Source organism: Schistocerca nitens, chromosome 9, assembly GCF_023898315.1.
Source record: "Schistocerca nitens isolate TAMUIC-IGC-003100 chromosome 9, iqSchNite1.1, whole genome shotgun sequence".
NCBI classification, from domain to species: Eukaryota; Metazoa; Arthropoda; class Insecta; order Orthoptera; family Acrididae; genus Schistocerca; species Schistocerca nitens.
This window is the reverse complement of record NC_064622.1, coordinates 297,704,270-297,728,259: the sequence shown is the minus strand read 5'-3', so window position 1 is coordinate 297,728,259 and position 23,990 is coordinate 297,704,270. Positions and strand designations below refer to the sequence as shown.

At 44.2% G+C, this 23,990-nt stretch overlaps 1 protein-coding gene across 1 annotated transcript in view; it reads right to left on the bottom strand.

Annotated features, from left to right (window-relative positions):
• LOC126204436 (uncharacterized) overlaps nucleotides 1–22,911 on the bottom strand; it is a 384,821-nt gene extending 361,910 nt beyond the window's left edge. The window contains exon 1 of the mRNA XM_049938825.1: nucleotides 22,498–22,911. The gene's annotated coding sequence lies outside the window, so the exon portion shown is untranslated. The remainder of the gene's footprint in view (nucleotides 1–22,497) is intronic.
• Nucleotides 22,912–23,990: the final 1,079 nt, after the last annotated feature.

Sequence of the window (23,990 nt, the reverse complement as noted above, 5' to 3'; positions counted from 1 at the left end):
AAGGTTAGAACACACACCTCCAAACGCTCCGGTGAGGTGTGCTTGCTTGGGTGAATGTGTTTGTTTTCCTTCCTGAAGAAGGCTTTGACCGAAAGCTCAAATATTTGTCTTTTCGTCGGACCTGTCTGCAACTCAACATGTCGTCTCCACACTGAGTAGCAATCCATTCTTCTCATGATACTGTAAATAAATAAAATGCCGTTACGGTTCAGCGTCCCAAGCCTACCATACCATTACGCAGCACAAGCACTCCCTGGAGAAGGGAACTGGCGGTACGCTCTTCAAAGGGATCACCATGATATTCGTCTTCAGCGATTTACAGAAGTCACGGAAAACCTACATTATGGTCGGACGGGGACTAGAATCGCCGTGTCCTAGAACACGAGTACAGAGGCTGGTATCGTTGCGCCTCCTCATTGTCGGTAACAGTAGCAGCAGCGGCGGCTAGCAAGCAATCGTCCGTTGATCTGAGGCGGCGTACAGTTGGAAGACTGGAAGCAGTGTAATGACTGGCTGGCGTTACAACAAGGTCAGCATTCGTTCTTCCAGACACCAGTAGGATGTAGAAGGAGTACCAGCTAACGACAAATGTCTCGCGGAGATCCCATGAAGCCAATCACATCAGCCGCTGATCATCGATACATTCACGTACTAACCAGCTACGTCCTACAGCACTCAACAATTCGTTAGAGTAAACAGCTACTTGTGTTTCACAAGAACGATGTTTTTCTTTGTACCAGCAGACCGTTCTCATCGAGGCAGTTTATACTGTTCGAACACAATATGCGTTCGAAAATCCTGCTGCATATCGACGTAAATGATATGGACCTGTAATTTAATGCATTACTCCTATTGCATTTCTTTAATACTGGTGAATTGTGCAACTTTCCAGTATTTGGGTGCGGATCTTTTGGCGAGCGACCGGTTGTATACGATTGTTAAGTATAGAGCTATTGCATCAGCATACTCTGAAATGAACCTAGCTGGTACACAGTCTGGACCGAAGATTTGCTTTCATTAAGTGATTTACTTACTCCGAGGATATCTACTTCTAAGCTACCCATATCGACACCTGTTCTTGATTCGAATTCTGTAATATTTACTTCGTCTTCTTTAGTGAAGGATAAAGAATAATGGTTAAGAATGGGCACGCAATCTGGAGTCTATGTTTTTAGTCCCCGTGGAAATACATTTCGCGGCAAGGAAAACATCGTACCTAATCTGAGGAAAATGTAAGTGGAACCGTTCAGCCGCGCTACAAATCATTCGACTACGCAGCCTTAGATAACGATAATTAACAATGGGCCAAGAAGAGTTGTCTACACCCTGCTCTATCATCTTCATATTGCAGCTGCAACGTAGTAAGTACCTGCTTGCTTTAGCATTTAGCAAACTGTGAAATTAGCCGCAAGGTTAAAAAACTTGTACCAAATCCCAACGCAACTCCGTAGTACATAGCAAAGGGACAAAAGTACGTCAGCAGGTGAGTTGTCACGTTTCGTACGTACTGGGGAATCAGAATTTCCGGATATATACAAGCAACGTACAATGGAAACTCTGACTCGAAAAGTCTTCCCTGTAGTGCAATGCACTTTTCACTGAAATTCACAGAACAGCTATCTTCCAGGTCCTTTGCTGCCTCTGACAATTATAATGTCAGCGGCAAACCTCAGTTTTCTTCTCAGGGATTTTAATTCCTACTCCAAATTTTTCTTTTGTTTCCTTTATTGCTTGCTCAATATTCAGATTGAATAACGTCGGGATAGGCTACAACCTTGTCTCACTCCCTTCCCAACCACTGCTTCCCTTTCATGCCCCTCGACTCATAACTGCCATCTGGTTTCTGTACAAATTTTAAATAGCCTTTCGCTCCCTGTACTTGATCCCTGCCACCTTCTACATATATGTCTACATATACGTGATTACTCTGCTATTCACAATAAAGTGTCTGGCAGAGGGTTCAGTGGACCACCTTCAAGCTGTCTCTCTACCGTTCCATTCTCGAATGGCACGCGGGAAAAACGAGCACTTAAATTATTCTGTGCGAGCCCTGATTTATTTTATCGTAATGATCATTTCTCCCTGTGTAAGTGTAGAACTTTAAAGAGAGTACTCCAGTCAACATTGTCAAAAGCTTTCTCTAAGTCTACAAATGCTAGAAACGTAGGTTTGCCTTTCCTTAATCTATCTTCTAAGATAAGCGTAGGGTCAGTATTGCCTCACGTGTTCTAACGTTTCTACGGAATCCAAACCCGAGGTCGGCTTCTACCAGTCTTTCCTTTCTTCTGTTAGGAATTCGTGTTAGTATTTTGCAGCCGTGACTTATTAAACTGATAGTACGGTAATTTTCACATCTGTCAACACCTGCTTTCTTTGGGATTGGAATTATTATATTTTTCTTGAAATCTGAAGGTATTTCGCCTGTCTCATACATCTTGCTCACCAGATGGTCGAGTTTTGTCATGTCTGGCTATCGCAAAGCTATCAGTGGTTCTAATGGAATGTTGTCTACTTCCGGGGCCTCGTTTCGACTTAGGTCTTTCAGTGCTCTATCAAGTTCATCACGCATTATCATACTTCCTATTTGATCATCTACGTCCTCTTCCATTTCCATAATATTGCCCCGCCCTCAAGTACATCGCCCTTGCACTTTTGCACTTCCTGTCGATCCCATTTTTGAGACGTTTGTATTCCTTTTCGCCTGCTGCATGCATATGGAGTGTTAAATGTGCCGCGGACGGACGAGCCCTAAGTTTTTCATTAACAGAATTGTGTCTGAGGAGTGCCTTGTTTTTAGCGAGCCTGGCTGCAGCGTGGAATGCGCAGTGGGATTTTCTGGAACGCCCTATTCGAGCGCAAAGTTGTCAGGAACATGCCACCATGGTGAGCACCGTTGTATTGTGTTGTGTTGTCAGACATTAAAAAGCGCCGCCTGCCGGGACGAACACGGCGCTAGCTTCGATAACTTCACTGCGAATCGCGGTGTCGACGTTTCACGATACCCGTCAATTGCGGCACCTCTACAACACCCCGTCACGAGCGCAGCTATTTGCGATACTGAAGTTCAATTGGCTCTGAGCACTATGGGACTCAACTGCTGAGGTCATTAGTCCCCTAGAACTTAGAACTAGTTAAACCTAACTAACCTAAGGACATCACAAACATCCATGCCCGAGGCAGGATTCGAACCTGCGACCGTAGCGGTCTTGCGGTTCCAGACTGCAGCGCCTTTAACCGCACGGCCACTTCGGCCGGCCGATACTGAAGTCTCAGCACTAAGTCTTCAGCGATGTGTTCTTCGTGAAACGCTGAAATTGTGAATATTAGTGATTTCTCACTGATAATTAAGCAGCAACCAGCTGCTGTTAATTCTACTTATTCGTGATACAAGGGGCACGGCCTTCTTATACCGTCCCGTTTTGTACACATTATAACACTATTATTCTATCAAATTTACAAAAAAAAATTTGCTTTTAAAATTTGCCATAATGTAATTTGCAAAGCCTATAGTGAAAGTGTGGTATGTTATGCTAGGAGTGATGTGCTAATGAATGTAACTTATGCACAGAAATATGTGAAACATATAATTCACTAAACAGTATCTTGTCATGGATTAATGAAATGAAAATGTTCGTATATGTAATTTTATGTATTTGTGCAAGTTGTCATTTGCATAAAATGGCACTCGTTTATGGACAATGTGTAGGACATGTGTTATGTAAAACAGAGTGCTTTTGCCCTGTACCAAAGTCTTACGCCTTACCTGGAAATTGTTGCACAATAGCCTCAGAGGACGACTGTTTAATTATTACGGCTTTGATGCAAGTTGTTGGGCTATAATATTGACGTTCAATTGACGCCAAGAAGAATTCATTAGTCCATATTTCAAGAAACTTTTACGCCGTGCCACGAGTAGTGTAGCCGCCATTACAATTCGTCACACCCAACGACTACAGCCAACAAGTTACCAACTATATAATGAGCTGTAGAAGCGTGAACCATTAATTCAAAATAACTTTTTTGAATAACTATGGCGTTAAACATAAAATTTGGTTCATTCTGTTATTTTATTCCTAATCTTTCACAGGATGTTTCAGAAGTGATGGTCAATCTTCAGGAAATGATCATTCCAAACCAAAAACACAAGTAAACATAGGCTCTAAAACGCATACCTTAAGAGCTATGAGCAACACTATCTTCGATACTGCGAAACAAATCTCTTCTACTGCAAGCTCTTTGCCCTTAATATTTTGGGATGTGGTCGTATGGTCTATTACAAGAAAAAAAGTTCAGTAAACATGTGCTCTAATATGTACACCTTAAAAGCTAGGAGCACTTTTGCAAATTCGCTACTTTGAAACAACTTCTAATGAACAACTGCTCATAACTTTTCAGGTATTCACTTTAAAGCACACGTTTACTGGACTTTTTCCTTGCTTTGGTGCATACTACCACTTCCGAGCCGCGCGGAGTGGCCGCACGGTTAGAGGCGCCATGTGACGGATTGCGCGGCCCCTCCCGGCGGGAATTCGAGTCCTCGAGTGTGTGTTCTTAGTGTAAGTTAAAGTTAGTTTAAATAGTGTGTAAGTCTAGGGACCGATGACTTCAGCAGTATGCTCTTAGGCAAGCAAAGACCTTGCAGTACGAGAGATTCGTTTCACAGTATCGAAGATCATAATTGCTCATAGCTCTTAAGACATGCGTTTTAAAGCCTCTGTTTTCTTTACTTTTGGTTCTGAATTATCATTCCTCTCATACCCCTGAAGATTGACAACCATTTCTGAACCAACCTGTATAGGCTCCATTCCCTGTGTTTGATTATTCCGAGCAAACCTGTTATAAAAACATTTGAAATGCCTTATTCAGTATCTAGAAGCACTAATTTTCCATCTCTGAATTAATGTCTGAAAATACTTGGGTGCTAACCTTTAAAGTACAACTAAATGTACTGTATGATTTACGTAGTAGAAGCTTTGAAGCGAAATTTTCCTTAACTACTCAAGTAGATGTTTTCAGACAAATTTCACGATTTTAATACTGTTATTCTCTTTGTGGTAATAAGTAAAGTGAAAATGAATACATAATTCTTGCTCAAAAGACCAACTTGTCGTACATATATACTTAAGTTTTGCAAATTTAAGTTTTGAGTAGAGAGAAAATTATTTCAATTATAAAATTCAGCAAAGTACAAAGATTTATAAAAAGAAAGTGGCTCATGTGGCTCAGAAACACTGAAATAGGGTAGCACAAAAATACTGAACGACAATACAGAGTGACCACACCCTATCTTTGGCTCTTTGGCTTTTAACAGATCGTTTGATATGAGAAAAGTATAAATGAATTGTCTGAAATTTAAATGCATGTATTATGGTATTACAATATTTAAATATTTAATTTGTTAATCAAAATATCCACGGGTGTACTGCCGGTCTACAGTGTCCAACGGGCACAATATTTCGGCGATCATACATATCGCCATCATCAGGTGAACTGACGGACTGAGCTCCTGTGAACGTGCCGGCACGGAGATCCGTACACTATGGCTGCTCAGGGGGAACTGGGTTCGGTCGCGGCGGCGGCAGATTTAAATACCCTCCGCCCGCGGCGCGCTCACTCCGCCGTCCGCGCCCCGCGCCACGGTCGCGCGGTGGAACAGATTGCGACGGCGTCTGAGATGACGTCGGTGTGATGGCTCTGTCCGCCGTGGTCGTCACAACTATACATTTGCTCGATTTACTCTTGATTAACCCAATCGCTGGTTCCCAAGCCTTGCTAAGATTATAGCCACAGTCACGGTTTATGAGGTCGTCATTGGTGCGAATTTCGATGGCCTCTCTAACAACGCTGTCCCAGTATCTCGACGTCTGTACCAGAGTCCTCGTGCGGTCATACTCCATAGCGTGATTTTCCGACAAGCAATGTTCAGCGACCGCCGACTTGCTCGGATACATCAGTCGAGTGTGCCTCTGGTGTTCACGGCATCGATCCTCGAAGGTACGCTCGTTTGACCAATATACGTCTTGCCACATTGACACGGAATCTGGTACACGCCGGCCTTCCTCAAACCGAGGTCATCTTTGGCGCTCCCCACCAGTGCACGAGTTTTATTCGGAGGACAAAACACAGTTCCGACCCGGTGCTTCTTCAGAATGCGGGCGATTTTCTCCGAGAGTGTGCCTGTGTGTGGAATAAATGCAGTGCCTACCTCCTCCCTCGTGACTTCATCCATCTCAACAGGTTGTGCTGCAGTGGTTGGGCGGAGAGCACGTTGAATCTGCCACTCTGAATACCCATTTTTTCGAAATACAGTTCTCAGATGTTCCAATTCCTGGGGTAGACTCTCTGCGTCAGAGATAGTGGGCGCCCTATGTACTAGAGTTTTAAGTACCCCATTCCTCTGCGAAGGGTGGTGGCAGCTGTCTGCGTGCAAATACACATCAGTGTGCGTTGTCTTCCGATACACCCCATGACCTAGGGTGCCGTCAGGCCTTCTCTTGACCAAGACGTCAAGGAAAGGTAGTTTACCCTCCGTTTCAGTCTCCATAGTGAATTTGATGTTGGGGTGTATGGAGTTTAGATGTGTAAGGAAGTCAAGGAGTTTATCCATACCATGTGGCCAGATGACGAACGTGTCGTCCACGTAACGGAAAAAGCAAGTAGGTTTCCATTCGGATGACGACAGGGCTTCCTCCTCGAAGTTCTCCATGTACAAATTCGCTACCACCGGTGAGAGTGGGCTACCCATAGCGACTCCCTCCGTTTGTTCGTAGTATTCTCCATTAAAAGGTGGACAACAAGAAGAGGTCGCTTCTTAAGGACGCAGATTTACCGCAGGGTAACGCTAAGAAATTGTTACCCCAAGGTCCGGTACCGCATAGACTATATGGACGCGTCAGCGTCAGTCCTGAGACTGGTTTGATGCAGCTCTCCATACTACTCTATCCTGTGCAAGCTTCTTCATCTCCCAGTACTTACTGCAACCTACATCCTTCTGAATCTGCTTAGTGTATTCATCTCTTTGTAGTCAATAACAAACACGAATCGAATATACTGCGATCAATAGCGGTGTGCGATTCGATGTAGGTTGCAGTAAGTACTGGGAGATGAAAAGCTTGCACAGGATAGAGTAGTCTGGAGAGCTGCATCAAACCGGTCTCAGGACTGAAGACCACAACAACAACAACAACAACAACATTGACTACAGTTGTAAAATTCAATATCTTATGGCGATATTGTTCTATGTTCTATATTGCAAAATTAAACTGTCTATTTTGAAAAAGACAATGTCGCGTTGGCTTAAAGACGTCGCAACAAAATCTTGAAGAGAAAGTTCGAAAGTGATTCGCTTGAAAGATGCGGCATCAACCTCAAAGAATACCGATTAAGACTAAGAGATTCAAGAAGGTGATGTAATGACTTCAGGCTCCATGGTTTCAATCATTAGGACATCTAATGACTCACTAAAGGCGAAAAAAAGTATGACAAATCTTAGATCAGTCTCGGATTTGTTATTTCTAACAGCTCACCTCTCGGCAAGTTACGTACGAGCATAGTTTCATGGTACCTGCTAAGTTGCATCGACATTTAGTAACTATACAACCTGATTGCAAAGACAAGAATGACGAATTCTTTGTTTGTGAGAAAGGTCTTCCATCCCGTGTAAAAATTTAGCGTGTTCTCCCAATTGTGGAAAAAAGCCAGACCTCGTACATATTCAGGTATGCGATTCCTGTAACCGTTTTTCCCCACAGAATTAAAAGGTCGTAAATCATTCCTCGGAAAATGTTACGAAACACACGAAGCTCTGGAGAGTGTCTCTCGTCCTCGACGGTATGCAGCTGCTGTGTTCTTCACGCGAATGGCAAAAGCCAGGCGACTAGCCTCCTTTCCTTTATGCAACTGCAGGGGAATTGAATTATTCTGTTGTCCAAAATTAAAGCAACAAATGAAAATTTTGCAAGGCTGCTTTTATTTTGCCACAAAACAGTATAAACAGGTGATAGTAATGTAGAGAGAATATAAAGAATTCACAACGTAAACAACTGCAACATGCATAAAGGTAGACAAAAATGTTCGTTTTTCCAATTTCACGGATTTCCACGCACATTCCGACAACTGGTTAATGTGTGGAGGGACCACTTCTGGTAGCAATACAGACCTGACAACGACGGGCCATGCTGTAAATGATATTCTCACGTTGAGGCACTAACGCCCATTCTTCCTGCAGCGCTGCTCGCAAGTGTTAGAGATGACCGGTGGATGCTGACGTCAAGCAGTTTGTCTCCGTAGTGCATCCCAGAAATGCTCTGTGGGATTCAAATCGGGAGAGCTAGCAAGCCAAGCCATGTGTGCAATATCTTCCGTTTACAAGAAAACATCAACCACCCTGCTCGGTGAGGTCGAGCATTATCGTCCAACAATACGAAGTCTGGGCCAACAGCACCTTGCAACAATCACAAATGAGGTCCCAAGATCTCGTCACGATACCTGACGGCAATTAAACCTTGCCGATTCACCCGTACAATTTCATGAAGGGTTCCAGTGGTAAACATAAGCCCTGCCCCCACCTTTAGGATTCCTCCTCGATATAGGTCTCTTTTCACAATGTTTGGATCCCGAAATAGTGTTCCACGTTCCCTCCAGATGGGAATCGATCTAGAATCGCTCTCCAGACTAAATCGGGACTCATCTCTGAAAATAACATTGGCCCATTGTTCGATCGTCCAGGTGGCATACTGATGACTTCACTCTAGACGTTCTCTTCTGTGAAGACGCGTCAGAGGTTGACACAGCAGGTCTCCGACAATAAAGGTCACTGCACACAGTTTGCCTCGATACAGCACGTCCAATGAATTTGCGAGCTCACTTGCAGTTGCCGTGCAGTACTAAGGCGGTACTATCGTGCCTTTACAGCCGAATAACAGTCCTTTCAGCCGCGCGGGATTAGCCGAGCGGTCTTAGACGCTGCAGTCACGGACCGTGCGGCTGGTCCCGGCGGAGGTTCGAATCCTTCCTCGGGTGTGTGTGTGTGTGTGTGTGTGTGTGTGTGTGTGTGTGTTTGTCCTTAGGATAATTTAGGTTAAGTAGTGTGTAAGCTTAGGGACTGATGACCTTAGCAGTTAGGTCCCATAAGATTTCACACACATTTGAACAGTCCTTTCTTCGTAAGCCAGACGTGGTCGGCCCTGCCCTGGTCTACGGTAAACAGTTTCTGTCTCTATGAACTGTTGCCACAGGCTAGAAACAGAACGACACACATTATGGTATCGGGCCACATCAGTTTTGCGACTGTCCTGCTTCCTTTCTTTCCACGGTCCTCCAGCGCAGAGTCTGGCAGGCCTCTTCTCTGTGCCATACTGCACCGTCTGTTGCCGTGTACACAGCGACTGCAGATGTGGCGCTAACCGGCAAACACTACCTCGTTTCATAGGTGCCCTGATGTCATCGTTGGCATGGTTGCCTGTTGACCAGAATGCCATCTTCCGTGCACAGCACATTCGTACGGGCAAAAAAATGGTTCAAATGGCTCTGAGCACTATGGGACTTAACAGCTATTGTCATCAGTCCCCTAGAACTACTTAAACCTAACTAACCTAAGGACATCACACAATACCCAGTCATCACGAGGCAGAGAAAATCCCTGACCCCGCCGGGAATCGAACCCGGGAACCCGGGCGCGGGAAGCGAGAACGCTACCGCACGACCACGAGCTGCGGACTCGTACGGGCAACTCTATGATCATACAATGAATTAGTCACAGGACGGGGAAATAGCGGTTTGTTGCTTTAATTTTGGACACCAGTGTAGTTTAACTAGAGTCAATACGGTAGTTGTTCTAAGCGTTGAACTCACTTCCTCTTCCTAGGCTTTTGTAATCTCGTATGGTTCTGGTTACATAAATTTGCCTTATGGGCTAGCTTTTGAAGTAAGGAGTGCTGTGAATATGTGACAAGTCCGGCGTAACGAGCTCGGGGAGGGGGGAGGGGGGCTGGGCACGCCGGTCGCTCGATAAAGAGAGGGATAATAGCTGCAGCTATAGCATGTTCCTTTTATCGGGGGATAGAAGTCGCTTTGCCGAACGGAGACCAGGAGAAGAGGCCGCCGTCCACTCACAGGCCGACCTGCAGTATGGCCGAGATAAAGAAGAAAGCCTTAGTTTCGGTTGACGGAACTCTGTAAGTAGGTTGTTAAAAGAAATACCTGTCTGATAAATATCTCCGGGCTTTCCTAAAAACTTCACAAAACAGTTCTGACCTACTTAATGTTCGGAAAGAAACAAGTACGCCACTGGCGGTCTGTAGCGACTTGTGGTAGGATTGCTGAGTGCGTTTTATTAGCGGGAAAACAGGGGCAAACTACGCGTTAGAGACTTGAAAAGTAGGAGACATGGAAAGGAAAAGTTGAGGGGTAGATGTAGACGTCACAGACAGGAGACGGAGGCTAAGCTGCCGCTGCACTATCAACTCGCTGAGTCGTGGTGTCTCCACTCTGTTCACATTGCACTGATGATTATGCGAAGCGTGCGTGCAGCTCCGGCACACTACAAGTGGAGTACTGTAGTTCAAGTTACCTTTCACTGTCTCAAATTCGTCAGTGCTTCCTCAGATCTTTAGGATTCTGGGGTTTAGTTCCAGATATTCATTGTGATCTTCGTAGTCAAGCTGTAGAATATTTCACACAAACAGATGCGAGATTTTTTAGCAAATTCACCTCTTTCAGTAATCATACCAACTCAGATCTTTGATTTGTAAATCTCTTGCGAAGTTCATGTCCACATAATGTTTTTTTATTGCTTTACAACTCTCTTTTATACATGGTCCAGTAACAATGTGAAAACCGCTACGTTTGACGTAAACGTGTAACAACCACTCACAGCTGACAGAATTGGCAATAAATCGTGTTGCGGGGGGAGGGGCGGCTTTCGGCCAAGAGTGGAAGCACTTCCGAACCAGCTAAGTCTGTAAACCGTTAGCGCGCCGCTGTGGTTGAAGTAGCGGGCGATCAAAAAGTCTGTATAAATTTGAAAACTGAATAAATCACTGAATAATGTAGATAGAGAGGTACAAATTGACACACATGTTTGGAATGACATGGGGTTTATTAGAACCAAAAAAATACAAAAGTTCAAAAAATGTCCGACATATGGCGCTTCATCTGATCAGAATAGCAATAATTAGCATAACAAAGTAAGGCAAAGCAAAGATTATGTTCTTTACAGGAAATGCTCAATATGTCCACCATCATTCCTCAACAATAGCTGTAGTCGAGGAATGATGATCTGAACAGCACTGTAAAGCATGCCCGGAGTTATGGTGAGGCATTGGCGTCGGATGTTGTCTTTCAGCATCCCTAGAGATGTCGGTCGATCACGATACCCTCCGACTTCAAGTAACTCCAAAGCCAATAATCGCACGGACTGAGGTCTGGGGACCTGGGAGGCCAAGCATGACGAAAGTCGCGGCTGAGCACACGATCACCACCAAACGACGCGCGCAAGAGATCTTTCACGCGTCTAGCAATATGGGGTGGAGCGCCATCCTGGATAAACATCGTACGTTCCAGCAGGTGTTTATCAGCCAGGATGGGGATGATGTGATTCTGTAACATATCGGCGTACCTCTCACCCGTCACGGTAGCAGTTACAAAACCAGAATCATGCATTTCCTTGAAGAAAAAAGGCCCGATAACGATAGATGTGGTAAATCCAACCCATACCGTGACTTTCTCGTCGTGTAATGGAGTTTCCACGACAGTTCTAGGATTTTCGCTAGCCCAAATTCTGCAGTTGTGGACTTTGACAGACCCTCGGAGCGTGAAATGAACTTCGTCGGTCCACAACACGTTACTCAACCAATCGTCATCTTCCGCCATCTTTTGAAACGCCCACACCGCAAATGCCCTCCGCTTCACTAAATCGCCAGGTAACAGTTCATGATGCCGATGGATTTTGTGCGGATAGCATCGGATGGTACGCGTAAGTGCCAACCAAACAGTAGTGTATGGAATGCCTGTGCGACGTGCGACTGCACGAGCGCTGACTTCCCCGTGCATAGACGAGCCCGCTACAGTCTCCATTTCTTCCTGAACTGTCTCACCAGCATTACGCCTTGTGCTCGGTCGGCCACTACGGGGTCTATCGTCTAAACAACCCGTGGCTTCGAACTTCGAAATCATTCTCGCCACAGCTGCATTTGTCAATGGATCTTTACCCGTTCGAATCCCCTTCCTATGGCGATAGGATCGTAACGCTAAACTAGCACATTCCCCATTCTCATAATACAGCTTCACTAAAGGCGCCTTTTTAGGTAACAACATGCTGCGACTGTTGGTGTATCTGATTCTCTCTCTCATTACAGCTCCTTTTATACACGATTGTCATGCGCAGTCACCGACGTTTTGCTGTCCAGGGCCATCTGTCGGACATTTTGTGAACTTTGTTTTTTGTTCTAATAAAACCCCATGTCATTCCAAGCATGTGTGTCAATTTTTATCTCTCTATCTACATTATTCCGTGGTTTATTAAGTTTTCAAATTTATACTGACTTTTTGATCACCTGGTATACTGAGCATGCCAAACTGGCGGTATCCAAAACCGGCGTCGAGGCAACTGTGGTGCACCAAGGGCCGTAGATGACAGGGGTGAACGACGGCTGCGGAGATGTGTACGGGCGAACAGACGTGCAACTTTTGAGCAACTGACCGCCCAGATGAACCAAGGGGTTACCAACAGCGCCTCTACAACGACCGTTCAGGAAACACTGCTGCGTACGGGCTGCACCCATGCCGACTCCTGTTCATCGACGACGAAGGTTGGAATTTGGACGGCAGTACCGCAGCTGGACATCCACTGAATGGCCACGGGTGGCCTTTCCAGGTGAATCACGTTTTATGCTTCATCGTACAGATCGCCGTTTGCTTGTAACGCTAAGCAAACACCCTGTAACAATATTTGGAAGGGTTCAGGCCGGAGAAGGGAGCGTAATGGTCTGGGGAATGTATTCCTGGCCTTCCCTGAGTGATCCCATTCTGGAATGCACAATTGATCAACACAACTGTGCATCTATCCTCGGAGACCATGTCCACCACTACATACAATTTATTTCATCCTCGCCACGATGACATTTATCGGCAGGACAATGCAACGTGTCGCTCATCTCGCAGTTTACGATCATTGTTCGAAAGCATCAATGATGTGTTCACTGTGCTCCCCTGGTCACCAAATTGCCCGAACTTAAACTAATCGAAAATCTGTGGGGCCACGTCGATCGGACTGATCGCGCCATGGATCCTCAACCGAGAAACCTAATGCAATGACTACGGCACTGGAGTCGGCAAGGCTAACCATCCCTGATGGTATCTTCCAGAATCTCAGTGACACGCTTCCTGCATATCCGCACTGCAAAAGGCGGTTATTCAGGCTTTTGACAGATGGTCACATTCTTGAAACTAGACTGTGTCATAAACCGCAGTGTACACTTAAATCTTGAGTTCATCATCACATGCACTCACTTTCAATAATATTTTACTAACCCACCTTCCGATTCGCTGCTAGTGCCTAAATAAACTAACGCGTTACTAATTCCGTTGCGTACATTATATATAGTACTGGGCTTCAAGGATGTGCCTGATTCATGAATAATTCAGATTCAGTTAGATTTCACTTTCACACAGAGTGGTTCTGCACACAGTACCACCTTATGGCGAATCACTTTCCACTTAAATGGAATGTTGCCTCATCACTGAACATTAAACGTGAATCCATAAGACTCTAGATGTTAAACCCGCTCGTGTCAACTTCGAATACTTTAGGGGGACTGGTTCATGAACACAAGGGAAAGTCTTGAAAAATGTCAGCTTTCTAAATAGTGTAGCTCAAAGAATAACATTTGTAAGTCCATGTAATGCTTACCATCTTTTAACAGATCTTTTGCGACTATTTTGGTGTTTGAATCACAGCTGTCGCCCTTTTTCTGACTTTTGTATTGCAAGTAAAATAAAGCATGTTAATTATTTTTGTACAGCATAGGTACACATATTTCGAAATGAAAGCACAGTAGAAGTTTCATTTGTTCTCTAAATTCTTTAGACGATAATCTTTAAAGTACGCTTTTTAAAAGATAATGCTGTTATAAATTATGATTCAAAAATTTTTTGATAATGATTATCAACTCAGTTTTTCTTTAGAAAGTATAATTTTCAAATTTAAGGCATAAGAATATTCACTTTTTTGTTGAGTATGTTTTAAGACAGTACACAAAATTTCAGCCCTCTCTTTAATAGTTTTTAACCAACGTGTATCAGAAGATCAAATTCCAAACTTCCGAGAAATCCAAATTACAGTTAAAACATTTTTCTCTGACTGCCGTGCATAACGCTGACACATCCCAAGTCCATATTCATCTTGTTTCTGGTAGTGCTCTCCCTCCCTTTTCTTGTTCAGACTACTACTAATTCTCGCTTGTGTGATGGTTTCCATCATTGATTTTCAGCTTTGAAGAGTCTCCTAAGGTCGATGGCAATTAAAGTTCTTTGCATTTTTAGTCCACCAGGCACTCATCAATTCCATAACCTTGAACACTGACACTGCACCATCACTGAACCACAGCAGTGTACACAACATACCTATTTTCCAAGTATTTAGACCCACTAGAACAGTTTTTTTATGGCCGTTCCCATATAGAGTTCTTAAAATTCTCATCTGGTTTTTTAGTCCTACCATATATTTATTTCTCTAATAATCTTGTGCCACTAAGACAGATACTAAGAAGTCACAAAAACAAAGTGAGAACAAATTTCTGTTTTTAATGGAGCTGTCTGCGTGACATGGGAGCGTCGTCACGTCTCCATATACTTTTGTATAATTTCCTGGAAGTAAAGTTTATCTTGTTAACAAAACTTAGATACTTTGAGATAAAAATTTAAAAAAAAAAAAACAACTTTTTGACAGAATGAGATTTCCTCTCTGCAGCGGAGTGTGCGCTGTTATGAAACTTCCTGACGGATTAAAACTGTGTGCCGGACCGATACTCGAACTCAGGACCTTTGCCTTCCGCGGGAAGTACTCCACCATCTGAGCTAACAAAGTACGACTCACGACCCGTTCTCACAGCTTCAATTCTGCCAGTACCTCGTCTCCTACCTTCCAAACTTCACAGCTCTTCTGCGAGCCTTGCAGAACTAGCACTCCTGGAAGAAAGGAAGGTAGGAGACGAGGTACTGGCAGAATTGAAGCTGTGAGGACGGGTCGTGAGTCGTGCTTGGATAGCTCAGATGGTACAGCACTTGCCCGCAAAAGGGAAAGGTCCCCAGTTCGAGTCTCGGTCCGGCACTCAGTTTTAATCTGCCAGGAACTTTCACAACTTTTTGACACTGATTCACCTATTACTCGCCTTAAGCTGTACGAGGTGCCGTGCCGTATACGAAAATCACACCGCATAGCTGTAACGGGATTTCAGCTACAAGGAACCTCGTCAACCGTCTCCTTACGACGATGCGCAATTTAAAATGTACCCGCACGTTTTTGTCTTCTTTCATGTCGAAGAGGTCTTGTGAACTCGAATGAACGTTTTATCGCCCAGTATATAATTACGCAGATGAGGGCAGTAAGCACGAGTGAGACTTCTACCGCATGCGTGAAACTGGATGGTGACGATTGAGTTCGGTGGTGGGCGTCACGCAAAAGGAAAGTGAAACGGTTGCGGGCTCTGGGACAGGTTGGCGTTGCGCAAGCGGTGATCTGGGTCCCTCAGTCAGAAGGCCGACGACCTCGGCCGGCGGTTTCTCAGCCTCGCCTGTCCAGACGGCGCTAGCCGCCGCCGCCGAAGCAGCAGCCGCTGTTTATTTTTACTGGGGCACGTGGTGCGCACGCCACCTTGCCAACGGGATCACCGGGCCGCTCCCACGCACTCTGTTCCAGCCCACACACTAACACCCACCGCTACTAGGTCACGAGCTACCTGTCCAACACGAGGAACTACTTCCGGTAAAAATGAAGAAACGTGACTGCGTCACTGGTGTCCAGAACTATCGCTAGGTGGTCAGGTGAAACCCGTGCAAATATCTATACACGTTCGACATAGCTTTTCCGGAAGTCTCAGATATGATGTGACTGCCTTTCAATCATTTCATTTCACGTATTCAAATTAGCGAACCATTTTGACGGGATCCTGCACACTGACAGTGAAAATCAGCTTTCACTGTCGCAGGAAGAAAATTTTTCCTTGGTTTCAAGGCCAGTATCTATCAATGTCAGCACGGTAGCCCCCCCCCCCCCCTCTCCCTCCTCCCGTCGTCGTCGTCCTACCTTTGAATTATCAGTCAGAATCTACCGTAGTTCATAGAAAACCCTCTCGTGTGATCATTTACTATTCATTAAAACAGGCAAAGTCATAAACGTTACACGTGCCTGAGACACTTCACAGTACGGTACTGTCGATGACAGCAGTATCAATTTCTCCACCATTACTCTGGCTCATTATGCGATATGCTTCCTTTTCGTAAGAAGTCAACCAGTTTAATTCTCTGTCTCGCAGTGAAGCTGTTTATCACATCAGTAGGTCTAAGCACTCCGGGAGACGAACTGGCCTTTCTTTCAAGCTCCACATAATTAACCATTATTGAAAGTGCTATATGTACCTCAATGATACAGGACTTTAATAACTGGAGCAGCTTTCACAGATCTTACTGCTGCATACGACACGGTAAACCACAGAAAGCTATTGCGCAAATTATATTACCTCACAGGGGACTGTAGGTTGACGATGGTTATTGGTAGTCTTCAGCAGAATCGAAGATTTTATGTCTCCCTAAATGGTAAGAACAGTAGATGGCGACTGCGGAAGAATGGCTTACCACAAGGAAGTGTACTTTCTCCCATCCTTTATAATGTGTACACTAATGACCAACCTATACCTCAAGATGCAAGACTGTTCGTATATGCTGATGACACAGCTGTGGTGGTCCAGGGGTCCAATTTTGATGCAACATCTGGAAATCTCCCTAGAGCGCTTGAAGAACTGGCTCAATACTACGACGCCAATCACCTCAAGCCAAACCCTGACAAAACCCAAGTATGTACTCTCCATCTGCGCAATAGAGATGCTGGAGTTGAGCTCGACGTTACATGGCAAGGTAAGAAGCTAAAGCACTGTCCAACACCTAAATACCTTGGGGTTGTACTTGACAGAACTCTTTCCTTCAAGCAGCATTGCCAAAACACCAAGGCTAAAGTCTGCTCCAGGAATAACATCATCCGCAGGCTGACAAACTATGAATGGGGAGCTCAACCATCAGTACTGAGAACATCAGCACTTGCTCTGTGTGTTTCTGCAGCAGACTATGCAGCGCCAGTATGGGAAGCATCTGCACATGCTAAACAGGTTGATGTAAGTGTAAATGAGAATGTGAATTGTTACAGGCTGTCTTAGACCCACACCAACGGGTAATTTGTACCTACTTGCTGGAATTTCCCCACCCAAGATCAGAAGGCAGGTGGCAGCAGACGCTGAGAGAACAAAGAAAGAAACAGATTCTCGACACCCACTGAATGGGCACGTCACTCAGGCTCGGAGGCTTAAGTCTAGAAATAGCTTTATTGCAAGAACCAAGATCCTGGCACCTGGAAACAAACTTCCTTACACAGTGTGGAGAACACTAAATAGGCTGAGGGCTGGTGTACCCAGATGCAAAACTAATCTGTGCAAGTGGGGACTGCTGATTAACGATGACGACGTTCTTTGCGGATGCGGAGAGGTACAAGACGAGGCACATCTGCTCATGTGCCGACTACTGCCGGAGCCCTGCAGTTTTAGTGACCTGCTAAAAGCCAACGACACATCCGTAGCGGTGGCTAACTATTGGAAAAATAAAATTTGATCTGGACACGGAAAAGTAAAGTAAAGTAATGATACAATTTGGTACCGAACACCATTTTCTCACTGTACTGCTTGCTCGGCCGGCCGGTGTGGCCGTGCGGTTCTAGGCGCTTCACTCTGGAACCGCGTGACCGCTACGGTCGCAGGTTCGAATCTTGCCTCGGGCATGGATGTGTGTGATGTCCTTAGGTTAGTTAGGTTTAAGTAGTTCTAAGTTCTAGGGGACTGATGACCACAGATGTTAAGTCCCATAGTGCTCAGAGCCATTTGAACTGCCTGCTCAAATCAAGTTGAGCACTTCCCAATTACGGTCGCTCTCGTCAGCCACTGCACCAATTGTCACCACAGTTTACGCAGACATATCCACATTATGTCGCTCTTTGAATAACTTCACCTATGTAATTACTCCACAACGAGCTTCTTCTGCTATGTGCGCTGTCGTCTTCTGGAGTAATATGAAAATTTTTTGATCTTAAAAACACGTGAATGCATTCACTTTTTATTCGTGCAAACGATATGTAGAGCGTTACGGTGTCCTAAATGAACACGCTTGTAAAACGCGTACGTAACGTCCGGTGTGAGGCGAAAGCGTAGTTTATAAAGTGACATAGCACGGATAAATATGCTGTCAAGTGTATCGTTATCAGAAGGGTTCTGGAGACCCCAAGTTGCAGAACTGAAGCACATGCAAAATTTTTGTGCCACGTAAAATCCTGTCTGAGGAGTGAAATTAGTTTTGCGTTGTTCCAATTTTACATTGTTAAACTACCAAAATTTTACCTGCCCAAAAAGTTAAGTTCTGTTCATATGATTGACACACCCTGCTGTAGCAGGGAAAAGAAGGGAGCCACCGGATACATGCACCTGTAGGAGCAGAAAGAAAGCGAATGTCCTCCGTTTATTTAAAAAGACTGACTGAAAAGTGGGGTACCAGCTGTTTCATTCTACCTTCCGCAGCAACCTTAAAAATCTTTCCAAAAATTTTGGCATGCAAACGTATTCGCGCTTCTATATGCTGAGAGAGGAGTCAGTGGCAATGGAAGAGAGATGGGAAAGAAATACTGGAAAACAGTAGACGGTGATTATATAGAAAGAGCGAAGGTGACAATGGCAGTGTGAGAGAAAGAGACGGACACGGTGGCAGTGAAACATATTTGACAGTGATATGCGGGTGCGATATGTGAGCTCGATGTTAAAAAGAGCCTGAATATGCTGCATAACAAAATTTTTAAACGTTTCGCGGACCGTAGAATGAGGCAGCTGGTGCCCCACTTTTCAGTCAAGTCATTTAAAAATTGTGCATATTAGCCTTTTTGTGCTCCGACAGAATTTTCCCGCTCATGTTAAATTACTCCAAGAAAAATTAAAATATATAGAAAGATATTAGTCTTGTTTTTTTTAAAGTATGGTACTCTACAAGTAGTGAGGGATGTCTGATGGAATCTGACGAATGCCAAGTCCTGTCTGCGCATAAAGGAGGGTAAGAATTTAACGTCCTGTCGACAAAGCTCGGATAGTACACGAATGTTGTTAACGACCTTGTTTTCAAACGAGCCATACTGGTATTTGTCTCAAGCGATATGGGTCAATCTTCGGATGGCAGGACATAGATCTGAACCAACCTTCTCTACAACGCGTGTACTACGTCTTACAGTACTAAATCCTTCGGCATGGACATGAAATACGAAAAAAAAAGTGGTATTAGATGCTAGATGGAGCAGGTTAAAAATACCAGATACGAAAAGATTTACAGCGTTACTACCCCCCACGTTTTGCGTACGAGGAAATCAAGTTCTATAGTACTTTCAATTCCTTATTTAGAGTCAAGCATTACTCTGAAGGACAAGCTTTGACCGTTGTTCTGCTGAGTTTTTGCAATGTTTAGCATTCTGAAGGCGAAAACAAAAATTAGTGATAACGTTGGTGATGAAACTGAAGAGTTCAGCTGAGGAGTGATTACGTAAGATAGACGGAGTGCTTTCTATTAGAAGAAAATACAGGAAGAAAACAAGTCGATAACGAGATCGGATAGCTTTCACATTGGAACAAACAATGATTGGACTATGGAGAATAAACTTAAAAAGTAAGTGATTTCGTAGAATCTGAAAACAAGAATTTTGAATAATGCATTCTTAATACAAAAATATGTCTTAACCGTGAATCTAATAGTACATGGAAAATAGGCACACTTTCGATATAAGCGAGTCAAGTAATGTTTTCTTTATAACATTGTAGCAACTTTTCACGCTAGAGCCAAAGCTGATGTTAATTTTATGTAAGTGCAAAATACTTCAAATAAAATTAGAAAATGTGGAGCAAAATTAAAAAAAAAACTTATCTTTATAAACAACCTGCTGTCTCACTGGCCACCCTAGTCACCGACTCCGGCACTACCAAAATTCCTTGAGGGGGGGGGGGGGGGGGGGGGGGAGATTAAATTAAGAGCGAGAAAGCGAATTCACGATTTCATTCTTTACAGATGGTGCTAGACCACACGAAGTCTCGTAAAACAAGCTGAGCTGCTGCGTATTCGAAAACTCCTGTGAATATAGTAAAAACAATTTTACTTTTTGTACGAACTATGAAGGGCGTCTTCGTTTCTGTGATTTCTGACAATCGAAAATGTTTCATAAGGACAAGGAAAATGAGACTGTTTCATTTCTTTTAGTACAAATACATTTGATACACACAAACATCCACTGTTTGTCAACAACAATACCACAAATAGATAACACAACTGAATCAAAACTTACGTAAAAATATTTTTAAAAACCTCACAAATGCTACAAAATCCCATCTTTCGCACCAGCGAAATGCAGACGTTTTGAAATGATTGCGCAGATGCGTTTCATCATCTGCTCCGAAATTTAAAATATTTTGAGTCTTACTACGATCCAATTTTTTTTTTTTTACTTATTCCTGCCAGCTAATCTCTTAATTTTTTTTGTATGTGTGTGTGCATATTCAGTTTACCACCGAAAAACTCAAATCGCGAGGGAACACCTTGAATGCAAACGCCATTACAAATTAGTATACGGAATCCACGAACAGACGTTTTCTGTTCGGCACAACCTGCTTAATTAGGACTATTCTGTCAGCAAATAATCTGAACCCTGTCACAGCGCCACAAGCTTTTGCCGTCGAGGAAACGTGTGCGTGTGAGCTTTAGCTGTGCGACCATCAGTGCAAAGACCTTACGCCTGGAAGCTGAAACACTTCAGTGTCATGGGACTGCAGCCTATCTCTGGAAATGGAAGATTGCACGTTCGCACGTGTTTCTCTCGTGGAAACTTTAACCTTGAACGTCCTTGACCGACGACGAGACAGTGCTCCTAGCGGGCAAAAAAAAAGTGGAAGGCCTCGGCCACATAACGAAGCGTAGTGTGGCATGGCAGGAAGTGTGCGATAGTGTACCGCCGGACGCATGGCCGATGTAAGAACTTTGCTACCGGTACTCTCAAAACTAATTGACATTCTCGAAAACGACCTCGCCAAACTATTGGAACAAGTGGAGGAAAACCACAACCACCTCGAAAATCAAACTTTTTATATCATAAAAGTTTTATTAACAATTCACTGTATTCCAACATAAACCTCCTGCACACACAGGGATCGTCTAAAACACGACACACAGGAACATACCAAGCAAACATCAATTAAGTAAAATTACGCATTTTGTATAAACTAGTACCTCTTTCCATGTTTATCACCGTTTACGAGTTAGAGAGAAAAAAAGGTGCTACTAGCTATTTTCGTAATCGTTTGCAGACGCGTTCTGAAAATGAATGTCTGCTTCGGTGGCTACAGTCTGGCACGTAACATTTGTTAGAATGCGACGTTTCAGTGGATGAACTAATTTATTTAGGACGCGCCGTCCACTTGTAAGCATTATCAATGAACGGAGTAAAATAAAACAACGAGCATGCTTCAAATAACATAAATACGTACACAAAATTTCTAGATGTCTCCAGCAATTAAATTTCACTCAGTAGCAGCATACTTGCAACCCAATATGATTACGGTAAATGGAAATTCCAAAACTATTATGTCTGCACAGAATGTGAATTATCTGACACCACAGAAACGGGAAACTTCCCCAAACCCTGCTCTAAAAATGAAAAGCCTAGTAGCCGCACCACTTCGTTTCTTCCCCCCCCCCCCCCATACAAACCACTGAAACAATGTATTGCTTAATTAACGAGGGATGAGCCGCTGGAAGCACCATATCCATTTCAAAGCCCCTTTCCTCATTTCTTCACAAAGCTCTTTTTGCCCACCCTATAAGGTCTATTTTACGATACACTAGCCAGTAAAGTCGGCAGACGGGCAATGATAAGAAAAATTTTAAAAAATACGCGTATGTATGTGTACCGGCCGGCAAACGTATGCTCTCCCGAAAAACCTTTACAGGTCTTACATAAACGAGTTGCTACCAGCGTTTTGGTACGCTTCAAAGCTTGTTAAGATTCACAATCCCGTGACAGCTGGAAACGGAAATTTGTTTCACTGCGTTTTTTTCGAGCTAATACTATCGCATGAGCACTGCAATTTGTCCCCCCCCCCCCCAATCTGTCGTTCTTCCCTTGTCGTGATACCCCAAGTTAAGACGTGGCCGTTGTCTTACCTTGCTTATCCTCTTCTGCAGTACTGGGCCTCTGATTAGTTCTTCTGTTAAGAGCGCTCAAGATTCCTGGAGACTGCCCGGAGTCGGTAACTGGTCTGTGCTGTCTTGAATAAAAAGAACCCTGGTCAGTTCGGTCTTCCTCTGTGTGCGGTGCTTATAGAGAACACGGGTCTGCGGTCCCCTTGCAGGTTAACTTGGAAGGGGGAGGGCGAACAGGCCTGCTCTCAGCGGAGGACTGCTAGTCTCTTCGAGCCTCCCGCTTTACCTGCCCAGTCGCACTTGCAGTCTCTGGGGTGTTGGATGTACAGGCAAGGTGGAATTTCTAAAGAAGAGAGTACTTTTATATTTTGATTAGGAACGGAAGTGCGCGACTGCTGAAACGCGGGCACCAGCTCACTAGTCGACCTCCGCGCTTTCGAGCAGGCACTGTAATATTGACGCGCGGGCCCGAGGCCTGTTTTACAGCGCCCTTCTGCGCATGCGCCGAGCACGTGATTGACCAGCCAATCGGCACTCGCTCCCCTCCATTACTCCGGCGGCACGTCAGGCGCTCCTCGGGCAAAGGAAGTTGCGGCGCAGTTCTTTTACGCTGATCGAAACAGTTAAGTTGTAAGCCGCGACGTCATGCTTTATATATATAAGCTTTTAGTTTCCACTGACTTCATGCGCACGTCGATACTCATCGATTAAGACAATGGAACATAGTGATGAAAGCCTCCTGGAATTATGTGTATTAGGGTACAACTGCACAGAAACAGGCGAAACGATGAAAGTAATTGAAATAATTTTAAAATATGATTTTAATACACTGTTAGAGGCACGTTGAAATATACTGATGCCTCCGGCAGTTTTGAATAATAAAATTATTTTACAGCAGTTTATCCCTTTTCAGTCATCTCTATTTCCCTTCTTCGCTACAATTTTGCGTAAGGTCGACACCCGAGTCACACAGTGCATCACAAGCATGACCCGCAATCGATTGCTAGTTAATATATCTTTAAAGGTATCATCGATTCTTCTCTTATCTTCGCCTCCAGCTGTTTCCACTCAGGAAAACATTTGCAGATCACGCCTTAGATTTTCTTACTCACGTGTTCATGTTATTCGAAGTGACAAGACGTTTTTCTCGAAAGCTATCTGGGCGGCTGGGAAGCAGGTGAAGCAACCACAAGTATCGTACCGAATGGCTAATATTGCTCCGTAATTGCTTACGATTTATTCACTCCGGAAAGATATTTTGAATGCTGGGTGCAGCAATTGGGGATAGTCTTTCCTTCGTAGTATGTGCAGTAGATCATGAGTTGACAACTATGGGGTTGAACACTATCGTCAAAACAAGGAAGTGAAGGAAGTATCGTCAAAGGCAGTGGTACACAGAACTAGTCTAGAATGAAAGCACCCCCCCCCCCCCATATTTTTCAACCATCCAGATATGCTCAAACGAAATGATCCCCTATTTTCACCACTGCTGATTATCATTTATACCAACAATT